This window comes from Bos grunniens, chromosome 13 (genome assembly GCF_055505025.1).
Source record: "Bos grunniens cultivar Pamir isolate PY7600 chromosome 13, Bosgru_T2T1.0, whole genome shotgun sequence".
Classification (NCBI taxonomy): domain Eukaryota; kingdom Metazoa; phylum Chordata; class Mammalia; order Artiodactyla; family Bovidae; genus Bos; species Bos grunniens.
This window is the reverse complement of record NC_141177.1, coordinates 61,462,794-61,476,357: the sequence shown is the minus strand read 5'-3', so window position 1 is coordinate 61,476,357 and position 13,564 is coordinate 61,462,794. Positions and strand designations below refer to the sequence as shown.

The window sequence follows — 13,564 nt, the reverse complement described above, 5'->3', positions numbered from 1 at the left end:
CCTACCTCTCCCATACACACAAATAAGCAGTTAATCATCATAGAAAGAGCTCGTGTGTGTGTGTGTGTGTGTGTGTGTGTGTTCAGTGCACGAGGCAGAGTATGCCAAACCTTTCAAATGCTGCATTTGTTCAATCATCTGGAAAAAAAACAAAAGAAGTAATTTCCATTTTCAGTTTAAATAACGCAAACTCTCTCATCAGAAGACGACAAATCGTTTATGAAACACTGTCTCTGACAAACACTACCAAATCACTCCCTGTTTGAGAATAAAAATACATGCTGGGCACAGGTCAATCATCTTTCCAGCATGAGCAAGGAATGAGCTGAACTAATTTCCACACCACAGTCCGTGCCTCTCCCGACAGTAACTGGGTAACAGCCACGTGCTGACTGTGTGGATTTTGCAGCTAGCTCTCCCCCACAAATGGCAAAGCATCCCATTTTCAGAGACACATTTGATTTCACATTATTTATGCTCAGCCTGATTTCCCTTTCATTCTCTGCTCAGATGCCTTCATTTTAATCTGGAGAGTTCTTTATGATCTTTCAGCACACATCTATCTATCACTACAGCCTCTCAAATATCACAGGACCTCTGCTGAAGGGGATGTTTTTGAAGAATTAACTCATTCAATCACTCAATGTTTTCCAAGCCAGTTATCTTGCATCCTAATGCCAATGAGCATATGCCACATCCAGATTGATGTGAGGTGTGCTTTCATTATCAGGTACATTCATGTCCCCCAGTACCTCCCACACCATGACTTCTCCTGTCACTCAGCATCATAGTGATGGAGACTGAGCAGCCAGTCTCTCTCTGTCTGTTATCCCCACCCTCGGGAGCCCACATTCTTCCATGCCATTCTCCACATTCAGAATCAAGGCAGAAAACCGAGAGGACAGGAAGATAACGCCTTATTACTTTGGAGAGCCTGAGATCTATCCTGAATGGTACCTCAGTGTTGGAGCTGGCAAGAAGCTAGACCCCCATGGAACTTCCCTGGCTGTCCAGTGGTTGGAACTTCACCTTCCAATGAGAGGACACAAGTTTGATCCCTGGTCATGGAGCTAAAATCCCACAATACTCACAACCAAAAACCAAAGCATAAGACAGAAGCAATATTGTAACAAATTCAATAAAGACTTTAAAAATAGTCCACATTAAAGAAAAAGAAACCCTTAAAAAAAAAAAGAAGCAGCAGCTAGACCCTAAATCCTTGTGTTTGAGTCAGAGTTCTCCATAGATTCAATAGGATGTGTAGATAGATGATAGATAGATAGTTAGATAGACATATAGATAGATAGAGAATTTACTTACAAAACTTACTTATGCGATAGAGGTTGAAAATTTCCAAGATTGGGGGTTAGCAGGCCAAGGACCCAGGAGAACCAATGGTATTGATTTCAGTCTGAGAGCCAGCAGGCTCAAGACTTGAGAGGAGCTGACATTTCCATTCAAATATGAAGGCAGGAAAAATACTGATGTCCCAGCTAAAGCATCCAAGCAGGAGGAGTCTCCTCTTTTTTGAGGGAAGGTGTCAGGCTCTTTGTTCAAATGAATGGATGAGGGCCACCCGCAGTAGGGAGGGCAATATGTTTCACTCAATTTACCCACTCTGTTCAAATGTTCAGTTCAGTTCAACTGCTCAGTTGTGTCCGACTCTTTGAGATCCCATGAATCTCAGCACTCCAGGCCTCCCTGTCCATCACCAACTCCCAGAGTTCACCCAAACTCATGTCCATCGAGTCGGTGATGCCATCCAGCCATCTCATCCTCTGTCGTCCCCTCTCCTCCTGCCCCCAATCCCTCTCAGCATCAGAGTCTTTTCCAATGAGTCAACTCTTTGCATGAGGTGGCCAAAGTACTAGAGTTTCAGCCTCAGCATCAGTCCTTCCAATCACACCCAGGACTGGTCTCCTTTAGGATGGACTGGTTGGATCTCCTTGCAGTCCAAGGGACTCTCAAGAGTCTTCTCCAACACCACACTTCAAAAGCATCAATTCTTCAGTGCTCAGCTTTCTTCACAGTCCAACTCTCACATCCATACATGACCACTGGAAAAACCATAGCCTTGACTAGACGGACCTTTGTTGGCAAAATAATGTCTCTGCTTTTGAATATGCTATCTAGGTTGGTCATAACTTTCCTTCCAAGGAGTAGGCGTCTTTTAATTTCATGGCTGCAGTCACCATCCAGCTTCCATCCAGCTTCATCCAGCCTAGCGTTTCTCATGATGTACTCTGCATAAAGTTAAATAAGCAGGGTGACAATATGTAGCCTTGACGTACTCCTTTTCCTATTTGGAACCAGTCTGTTGTTCCATGTCCAGTTCTAACTGTTGCTTCCTGACCTGCATACAGGTTTCTCAAGAGGCAGGTAGGTGGTCTGGTATTTCCATCTCTTTCAGAATTTCCCACAGTTTATTGTGATCCACACAGTCAAAGGCTTTGGCATAGTCAATAAAACCTCATTTGATGAGGTTCAAATGTTAACTTCATCCAGAAATCTCTCACAGACACACTCCGTATAACATTTGACCAAATATCTAGGCACCCTATGGCCCAGTCAAGTTGACACACAAAATTAATCATTACACCTTGGTTTACAATCTCAACTGTAAACTAGCATCAATTGAGAGCTAATCCCACACTGTAAAATATGGGGAAGTAGCCAAACCATAGCAGGAGGCCATGGGAAAACCATGCCACAGGGTCTTGGCATGCATCCCTCATTCCCGCAGAGCAGAGATGGAGCAGGCTGTGTTTCCCAAAGATGCCCATGGTATCTTCCATAGATTTGGCCCTCTTTCAGTGACATTTTGACACTCTTCCCATTGAGAGATGGGTATATGCTGCCTCCACTTAATTTGGGCAGGCTTGTAACAAGGGCTCCCATGACCTAATGTGACCTCTGAGGCCAGATCATGAAAGATGATCCATCTACTGCCTGGCTCCCACAGGGCACTTGCTGTTGGACCCAAGCCCCATGCTGTGAGGATGCTCAAACAGCCACATGGAGAATCAATGTCTGGGTGTTCTAGTCACTGGCCCCAGATGAGATCCCAGCTGAAACCAGCACTAGTTGCCAGTCATGTGAGCAAATCAGCCTTCAGATAATGCCAGTTCCCCAGTCATCAAGTCTTCCCAACTGAAGTCCCAAATATCATACAACAGAGACAACCTATTCCCAGAGGCTCTTTCCAAATATCAAGCCAACAATATACACTAGCTTAATAAAATAGTGGCTCTCTGTCTTTAAGTTTCCAGTAAGTTGTTCAGATCAGATCAGATCCGATCAGTCGCTCAGTTGTGTCCGACTCTTTGCGACCCCATGAATCGCAGCACGCCAAGCCTCCCTGTCCATCACCAACTCCCGGAGTTCACTCAGACTCACATCCATCCAGTCAGTGATGCCATCCAGCCATCTCATCCTCTGGCGTCCCCTTCTCCTCTTGCCCCCAATCCCTCCCAGCATCAGAGTCTTTTCCAATGAGTCAACTCTTCGCATGAGGTGGCCAAAGTACTGGAGTTTCAGCTTTAGCATCATTCCTTCCAAAGAAATCCCAGGGCTGATCTCCTTCAGAATGGACTGGTTGGATCTCCTTGCAGTCCAAGGGACTCTCAAGAGTCTTCTCCAACACCACAGTTCAAAAGCATCAATTCTATGGCGCTCAGCCTTCTTCACAGTCCAACTCTCACATCCATACATGACCACTGGAAAAACCATAGCCCTAACTAGACGAACCTTTGTTGGCAAAGTAATGTCTCTGCTTTTGAATACGCTATCTAGGTTGGTCATAACTTTCCTTCCAAGGAGTAAGCGTCTTTTAATTTCATGGCTGCAATCACCATCTGCAGTGATTTTGGAGCCCAGAAAAATAAAGTCTGACACTGTTTCCACTGTTTCCCCATCTATTTCCCATGAAGTGATGGGACCGGATGCCATGATCTTCGTTTTCTGAATGTTGAGCTTTAAGCCAACTTTTTCACTCTCCACTTTCACTTTCATCAAGAAAGTTGTTGTTCATCATGAAAGTTCACCAGTAAGTTGTTACAGTACAAGAGCAACTAGGGGCTTTCCAGGCTGCACTAGTGGTAAAGACTCCACCTGCCAATGCAGGAAATGTAACAGACATGGGATTGATCCCCAGGTCAGGAAGACCCTCAGGAGGAGGGCATGGCAACCCACTCCAGTATTCCTGCCTGGAGAATCCAACGGACAAAGAAGCCTGGCAGGCTACAGTCCATGGGGTTGCAAAGAGTCAGACATGACTGAAACTACCTAGCAATAGTAACTAGACAGGAGGCCAGGCCATCATTTTGTTCAGTGATTTCCATCCACAGGAATCTGTAATTATTGCTATTATTCTCAAAATTACTGTGAGGATACTTTCATTAGGAGGAAAACTCAAAACACATTCTACAGCAAGTTTCTGAAGAGGTCATGACCATGAAATCCATTGACAAGAGTGTGATTTCAATATATTGATGCTATGGCAATGAATAACAAAAAACCAAACTGGATGCTTTCCATTGCAAATTCAAAACCACACAATCTTTTAATGAGGAATACCTAAAGTGAATTAATTAGTGAAGCTAATATTTGTGGACCCATACGAACATTTTTTATCAGTACCCTCAATTTATTAATTGCCATAGAATTAGAAACAGAGGAAACAAAATATGAACATTCTTAGCTTTGGTCAAGTATAACATTTTATGGGGCTTCCTAGTAGCTCAGCTAGTAAAGAATCCACGTGCAATGCAGAAGACCCTGGTTCGATTTCTGGGTCAGGAAGATCTGCTGGAAAAGGGATAGGCTACCCACCCCAGTATTCCTGGGCTTCTCTGGTGGCTCAGCTGGTAAAGAATCTGCCTGCAAGGTGGGAGACCTGGGTTCGATCCCTGGGTTGAGAAGATCCCCTGGAGAAGGGAATGGCTACCTATTCTGGCCTGGAGAATTCCATGGACTATATAGTCCATGGGGTCTCAAAGAGTTGGACATGACTGAGTAATCTTCACATAACATTTTATAGTAAATTTAACTTTATTTTGCTTAAAGTATTTTCTTTATATTTCATTTCAATTTCAAAATAATAATACTTTCACCAGCAGAGGCACAGCTTGGTTGAAAGCATATGGATGTCACTTTGGTTTTCCAGCTCAGTGAGAAAATCACATATTCAGAAAGTGAAGCCACAATTCTCCAGCTTAGTTCAATAAAAGTTTATTCAGTACCCACTAGAAGACATCAGTGGGATGGCTCCATTTTCTCCGGCCATGTTCACTTGACCACAGACAGCCTAACAGTGTTTCCCTGCACTGATAGATCTGACTGGCTATGTTGGAATTACAGAAATTCACTACTCTCTATACCTATCATGCCATAAGATGAATAGTTTCATTTTCATTTATGCAGCTCTCCTAAGCTAACACGAAGAGCATCACAGTTCTTAAAACTGTCTATGCCAAGAAGCATAAATGAATTTTTCAATATCATTTTTTTCTGGCAAAAAGGAAAAAAAATAGCCATGTGCTAAAAAGAACACTTTAACGAGACAGTTAACATCTGGCTGAGTCATGTCATGGTCACTAACGAGCTCTATGACTAAAGAGAAGTCTACCTCTTCTTCGTTTTTGTTGTGAATCCATGATTCTAATATACTTAACGGTGCCACTTTGGCTCAATAAATGAGCCATTGCCTAAGTTTTAACAAATATTAGAAAATATCAAGTTACAGTTAAGATTTTTGTTAGGAGAATCTGAGTCCCAGGATTTTAATTCCTGATCCAAGTAATAGAATATCTGGGCTAAACAAATGTGTTTTTAGACTTTCCAGCTCCCAGAGAAGCTGCTTACATTTGGGAAATCATGGAAGCTGCATTAGAGAGCTAATTAAACACCCAGAGCTAGTTTTAGCTTTACTGCTATGACTACTGAGACCCTTACCCTTTTGTCTCTGTGATTCTTCATTGATTTGGGTCACATTTCTTGGCTTTTATGATTTTGTTTGAAAGAATAGAGAGGAAATAAGCTAATATTTACCAAATGAATAACATTTGTTGAGCACCTAATCTGTTTTTGGAGAGAAAAAAGTTAGAGCAAGTTTTCAAAATAATTCTGTGGGACAGAGATCATTTCCCCACCGTCGTTTGAGTCATAACTGGCAGAACTGGGACCTCAGCATAGGTGTCTCTGGCCAGAGAGTCCATTTTCTACCTTCAATGCAAAAGGACATTGGAAAATACTGAAACTGGTATTGATTTCAATGTCATTTCCTCTCTTCAAAATATCTCACCAACAAGCTTATTTCTGGAGCCCAAAATTCCACCATTGACTGATCATATCAACTCATTGATATGATACACTGATGCCCATTAAAATAATAATAGCTATAGATGGCTCAGCAGTAATGAAACTGTCTGCAATGACTCCATCTGCAATGCAAGAGACATGAGAGACATGGGTTCAATCCTTGTGTCCGGAAGATATCCTCTGGAGGAGAAAATGGCAACCCACTCCAGTATTTTTGCCAGAATGACCCATGGATAGAGGAGCCTGGCAGGCTACAGACCATGAGGTCACAAGGAGTTGGAAACTGAATTTATATGTTGAATACCCAAATTTTACATAATACTGTAAATCAACTATATTTCAATAAAAGTCAAAATAAAATTTAAATAAAAGAAAGTATTCAGGAAGGGGAATAGGAACATAATTTGTCTACATCCTGCATAAAGAGGAAATAGGACAGAGCCTTAGGTAGCAAAGTTTGGCCCTAACCCTAGGTTGACAGCTGTTGAGGGCAACATGTTGATTGAAAACACAATGAGCCAAGATATGGCACTTTTGACAGTACGCTTGAAACCAACCATCTTATCTGCACAGCTCATGAACAAGACTTCATCTTTTTGAGGATACAGTGAAGTGGAAATAATGACCCACTTGTATTTGGAGACAGAACAAGAATATATTTTAAAGTCCTTTATCGAATGGAAAAAAAGAACAATTCATCAGAAAGTTATGTTCCCACCATCTACATACACATAGACAGAACAACTGCCAACCGAATTACAGGGCTGAAAAGAATTTGTGCAATCATTACATTTTTTCAAAGCTAAAAATACACTTTCCCCAGAAACAAAAATAATAATTGAGTAAAAACTTAAAGCAAAGAATCAGACTTTAGAGATTGTACCAGTTTCAGATGATGTCAGATTTAAAGATTTTACAGTTTCAGGGAATTAATTAGAATCATTCAATTTTATATGCAATCTGAAGCTCTTACATAATGTTTCACTCTTGAGGGGTCTCCTTGCTTGTTATTTTTTAAATTTTTCCATATTAATGTCCTTGTAGAAATTTTGATGATTTAAGAAACTGCTAGAGTTCTGCATTTACAGAATTTGAGAAGTGTAATTCTTAGACAACAGATAGCATCTCTTCCTATTTAGGGCCACACCACCTAATCAGTGACCAACATTATGGGAGCTCAATTGCCTAGGAAGGAAACTTCACTTATGTCTCAGAAGATAGAGTCAGAAATTCATTTTCTTTCATAGAAGCCTGATCAGTCATTCTGCAACAGGTATCAGTTCAGTTCAGTTCAGTCACTCAGTAGTGTCCAACTCTTTGCAAGCCCAAGGACTGCAGCACACCAGGCTTCCATCTCCATCACCAACTCCCAGAGCTTGCTCAAACTCATGTCCATCAAGTTGGTGGTGCCATCCAACCATCTCATCCTTCATCATCCCCTTCTCCTCCTGCCTTCAATTTTTCCCAGCATCAGGGTCTTTTCCAAGGAGTCAGTTCTTTGCATCAGGTGGCCAAAGTATTGGAGCTTCAGCTTCAGCATCAGTCCTTCCAATGAATATTCAGGACTGACTGGTTGGATCTCCTTGCAGTCCAAGGGACTCTCATGAGTCTTCTCCAACACCACAGTTCAAAAGCATCAACTCTTTGGCACTCAGCTTTCTTTGTGGTCCAACTCTCACATCTATACATGACTACTGGAAAAACCATAGCTTTGACTAGACGGACCTTTGTCAGCAAAGTAATGTCTCTGCTTTTTAATACTCTGTCTAGGTTTGTCATAGCTTTTCTTCCAAGGAGCAAGCATCTTTTAATTTCATGACTGCAGGTATAGCCCCATGTGATCTCCAAGAAGATAGATTAGACTATTCCCCCAACCCCAAACTCAGCTGAATCAGGAAGTCCCCCTCCAGTAAAGTATGAGTCAGATAAGACTACAGATGCTTCATGAGTGTGAAAAGAACCAGAAGAGTTTAGCCAGTGTCATGGGATAGCGGGGCTCACTTAACTCACAAACAGGAAACAACTTGATTTCTCTTCTTCACTCTAAGATGCTCTGGTGGCTCTCCCTTCCCCACCATGATGTGGGAAGAATCTATAATTTCTTCTAGATACCCTAGGTCCTAATAAACAAATGAATGTTAAAAAATAGTCTATAACCACATATTACAATTTTCCATTTGTCATCCCACCTATAGCTCCTTCCATTACCCATAGCTCAGAGCTTATCCACATTCAAAAACCTGGAGTAGGAGTATTTTTCCTCCTCCCTCAACACCCTCCCCAACCAAGAGCTGTTAGTGGTTTCTGTAAGGTTGGGGTGAGAGGAATCCAAAAGAGTTAAGGGGACAAAAGGTCTTTGCAGAATGGTCCTGGAGTGGTAGATGTTAGTGTTCTCCGTGTGTAAGATGCTCAAGTGGCAACTCTTCACCCACATGGCTGCAGGTGGCTGTGGGCCTATGATTATGTCTCAGCCACCTATTAGCAAGCCCTGCCCATGGAGATGCCAACACTGTTCTTTAGAATGTGTTCTTCTCAACTAAAAATCCAAAACCAGAGAAGTCTCATTTAATATTCTTTAATATCTTTAAAACTGCCTGGATGCTGGGGGTAGGGGGAAGGTATGGAAGTTGTCAGGTGACAGGATCCAAAGACAGCAGCCTTTCCCTTGGCATCAGAACACCTGGACTCCTTCTCCGGAAGAGTCAGTGGCTGCATCAGCCTGACCAAGTCAGAATAATTAACTTATCTTGGCCTCAGTTGCTTCCTCTATATTCTGTATTTGGTTGGATAAGGAGATCTCAAAGTCCTTTCCCATATCTACCTTCCTATGGAATTGCTGCTGCAAATACTATATAGCCCCCAAATATCAGAAATTTTCCAAGACATACAAGAGATTTCCACAGAGTATCTATATCTCTAGCATGTCAGAACCCTTGTCCAGGTGAATGTAGGCCACTGGAATCCAGATTTCTTGTTGTTTTCTGAAACCTGTCTACCTACCCCATTCTGCTTCACCTTCATGAACATCTTTAATCATCAGTATTCTCTTTGCCCATGCTCTGCCATATTTACATAACTTTCTACATGATATTCTTTTTTAAAGCATGTTTAAAAACTATCCAACTGGATTCAGAGAATAAAAATCTCCTGCGGATTCAGGCTGTCAGAAAACATAAAACTTTGCAATGCTCAGACCCCAGGGTTTTCTGACCTGAAACTGTCGATCAATCCATTTCCCTCTGCCTTCATCCAATTCTACCTTTATCCTACTGTAATTCATTAATTATCAAAATAGGAGAAACTGACAATAGGAGAAACTAGTGCTCATTCTTTTTAATTGCTTATCTGAAGAGTTTCATATAAGAAGCCAAGAACTCAAAAAAAAAGAAAATGAAAACAGATACTCTTCAATGGCATTTAAGATAGTGCTAGGTAAAAACAGCCCTTGAGAGACAAGATTCTCACTGTTAGGATTTTTTATTAAATCAGACTATATGTAATATAGCCAGCTGGGTATGTACCATCCTGGGAGGACACCTATTGCTAAATCTCAGTAATCCTAAGTAATGAACTAGATATCAGAAAACATACTGGAGATATTACCTAGCCACATAAATTCAGGCTATATTTTATACAAACTAAAAACAAGTGTACCAAGCTATTTTCAAAACATCTGTTGTAGGCAATAGAAACTACCCCAAGCCATCAAATTAGGAGTTATGACCCATCTGCATCATACTGAGTAATTTATTTAACTTTTCTGCCGCCTTTTTCCGTTTTCTCAACAGTTCATCCAGTTTATCCAATAGGTCCAGCACTGGTTGGTCCCTGTTGAAGTGCTGCAGCACATTTGTCAAAATCAGTTGACCATGTAAGTGTAGGGCTAATCTCTAAACTTTATTCTATTCCAATTGTCCATAGAATGCCATTATTATGTCTTTGTTGCCATAACTTTAAGTCTTGAAATCAAGTAGTATAAGTCTTCCAGCTTTATTATTTTGCAATATTGTTTTGACTATTCTAGGTCCTTTGCATTTCCATGCAAATTTAGAATCAGCTTGTCAGTTTTGCCCATCAAATGCTGTATTTTGAAGAAGTGGCATGTCTAGATGAAATTGGGGAGAATTGATGCCTCAACATATATTGAGTTTTCCAATTCATGAACAACAATATTTCATGGTTTTCAGTAAAGTAAACTTGCATGTCTTTTGTTAAATTTATCCCTAAGAATTTTAAGATTCATGCTATTGCAAATAATTTTTAAAAATTTTCCCATGTATTTGTTATTATTTATAGAAATATGTCTGATTTTTTGTATATTGACCTTGTTTCTGAGAACTTTTTCATTCTAGTTGTTCTTTTGCATCTTCCTGAGGGTTTTTGTCATATGTAAACATCATCTGCAAATAAAGGTAGTTTCATTTCTTCTTTTCTAATATTTATGCCTTTTATACCTTTTTCTTACTTTATTGGACTATAATCTTCAAAACAACATAAAATAGAAGTGGTGACAGCAAGCATCCTTGTCCCATTCTAGATCTTAGAAGAAAGTATTCGTTTCCCTTTTAAGTTTTCGGTGGATGCCTTTTTCCAGATTGAGAACATTTCTTTGTATTTCTACTTTGCTGAAAGTTTTTAATTTTAAATAGGTTTTGATTTTTTCAAGTGCCTTCTCTAACCCTATTTGAAATCCTATGACTTTTTTCTTTATTCTGCTATTTTTGGTTTTGATGCATAGGGGTTTTTCCAGGGTGGACATAACAGTGCCATAGACTAGCTGGCTAATGCAACAGAAATTTATTTCCTCAAGCTCTGGAGACTTCAAGGCCCAGATCAATGTGTCAGCCCAGTAGGTGTGGTTTCTTCTGAAGTTCACGAGGTAAGGATCTGCTCCAGGATTATCTTCTTGGCATATAGATGGTCATCTTCTTCTTGTGTCATGACAAGGTCTTCCCTCTGTGTCTGAATTTTATCTTCGTACCAGGACCCCAGTCATACTGGATTAGGGTCCCCCTAATGACTGCATTGTAATTTAATTCCCAGAGTTCCACCCTGAGGTCCTGGGTATTCGAATTTTAGAACTACAGCATATGATTTTGGCAGGGAGACATAACCAGCTCCTAGACATGATGCATTATCCTTTTGCATGTTGCCAAATTCTATTCACTAATATTTTGTTAAAGATTTTTGTATTTATATCCATGAGAAATAGTAGCCTGTAATTTTAATTTCTTGATGTCCTCCTTAGATGATCAGTCTCCTTTCAACTCAAACAAGTTAATGATAAGACAGTGCTGAGAACAGAGCTAGAGAATGCTCAATGTCTATAAGATAAGCACCAAGAGAGGTTTAATATGCAAAATGGCATGACCAGGTCAGCTGCACTGTTGCACATGGAACTGCCATGTTTTGCTCAGTAAACTGTTATTAATAACGACTGTGTGGCAGGAGCTGGGATTCAAAAGCAAATTAGGCAAATTCTTCACCCTCAATGTGCTTACAACAAGACACAGAGAAAACTATAGATTCAAAACAGCATCTAATCAAAATTGTGAAGTCGAACACACAATTTTGAACCAGTGCAGACTGTACAAATGTGAGAATAAAGACACTAATATGATTCTAAGAAAATAGAAATGGAGGAGAAATCCTGCGGCTCCAAAAGTAAGACTCAAATGAGACAGACACAATGATGACACAGAAGTAGAAACTTTGCCGCCTTGCATGTCCGTGATTACACACTTCACGTCCAGCATTTCCCCATCTGAATGTCTCCCCAGCTCCATATCCAAACCCATCCACTCTCCAGGCTAGCCTTCCTTCTTTTCAAAGAAAAGTTTTTTGTTTTTTTAAGATTTTTCTTTTAATGTGGGTCATTTTTTGAATGATCTTTGTTGAATTTGTTACAGTACCGTGTCTGTTTTATGTTTTGGTTTTTTGGCCCTGAGGCATATGGGATCTTAGCTCTGGAACCAGAGCTTGAACCTGTATCCCCTGCATTGGAAGGTGAAGTCTTACCCACTGGACCATCAGGGAAGTCCTTATCCCTCCTTCTTTATGAAGGCTCCCCTACAGTCCTCAAGAGGAAGTAACTCTTACACTTCTCACTCCCTACCTTTTATTGTGTACATGTGGTTTCACCATTATTGGAAATACTAAATTCTTTTAAGCTTATCTATGTGTCTCTCAGCATCCAGGACATAGTCCTACATTTGGGCACAATTCACTCACTCTTGTGTTCTATCAAGTCAACAGTTTCCATGTCATTACAAGTCCCATAGTCTCAGTATGAGACAACCTAAACCTGACAGCAAAGATACATAATCGCTTCTCTTCAAATTTCAAAATCACTTTTTGAATAGACTACAGAGCCCTCATCAAAGACATTTAATGAAATTGCCAGTTGTGGCAAAAACACATTTGCAAAACTACTATTTTCATAAGTTTTAATATATTCTAATGTTTGTTCGTGACATATAGATGTAAGTCAATATTTTATTATGATCATAAGCACCTGCCTTTTGATTTATGAGCTTTCAGTACTAGATAATCAAATTGGTTGGAGTTAACAGTGCTTCAAAGTGCTGTGCAGTCCTGAACCTCAGTAAGGGAACAGGATACTGGTAATGCAAACCACCCTCCAGGAAATCTCTGCATAATGCATGGCATCTGTCTGCCAAGTGTGAGATGGCAGGAATGGGATAAGCAGAATAGAAAGAGATTCTCAAATCTCAATGTGCCATCCTATGAGATGGGCATCTGGCTTATTGTGTCTTCTTTGAAGTGTGATTACTTTGAGAACACAGCTGAAGAAAACTCAAAGTAATTCTGTTTTGAAACAGAGTCTTAGTCAGGTAACTTGATTTGGTATCAAGAGTCATTATCCAGAGACTGGTTTCCCAAATGACCTTTCTCTGTCTACTAGATTATGATACTTCAAGTGACTGACTTAATATGCCACAGTGTCTGTCTTGCCTGCTGTAGACTCCTGTGGTCTAGGTGGTTTCTGCATCTTCCAAATGTCTGTAATCTCCAGCCAGGAAGATTCAGAGCTACCATGGTCTAATCTGTGTGAACAACTGTAGTGAGAATTATAGAATATCTGATTCTCCTATCAGCCTCCTCACTAACCAGCTGTCTCACCTTGGGACAAACATTTAAACTCTATTAAATGGATTTCCTTTCTAGAGGAATTCCCATACTATAAACACCTTCTAGAGAGGTATAGTGGTGTTTACAGTGTACT

The 13,564-nt window shown here is 40.4% G+C and overlaps 1 long non-coding RNA gene across 1 annotated transcript in view; it reads right to left on the bottom strand.

Moving 5' to 3' along the window:
* Positions 1-13,564, bottom strand: part of LOC147361092 (uncharacterized) — a 151,219-nt gene that overhangs the window by 133,159 nt on the left and 4,496 nt on the right. The gene's annotated exons all lie outside the window — the stretch shown is intronic.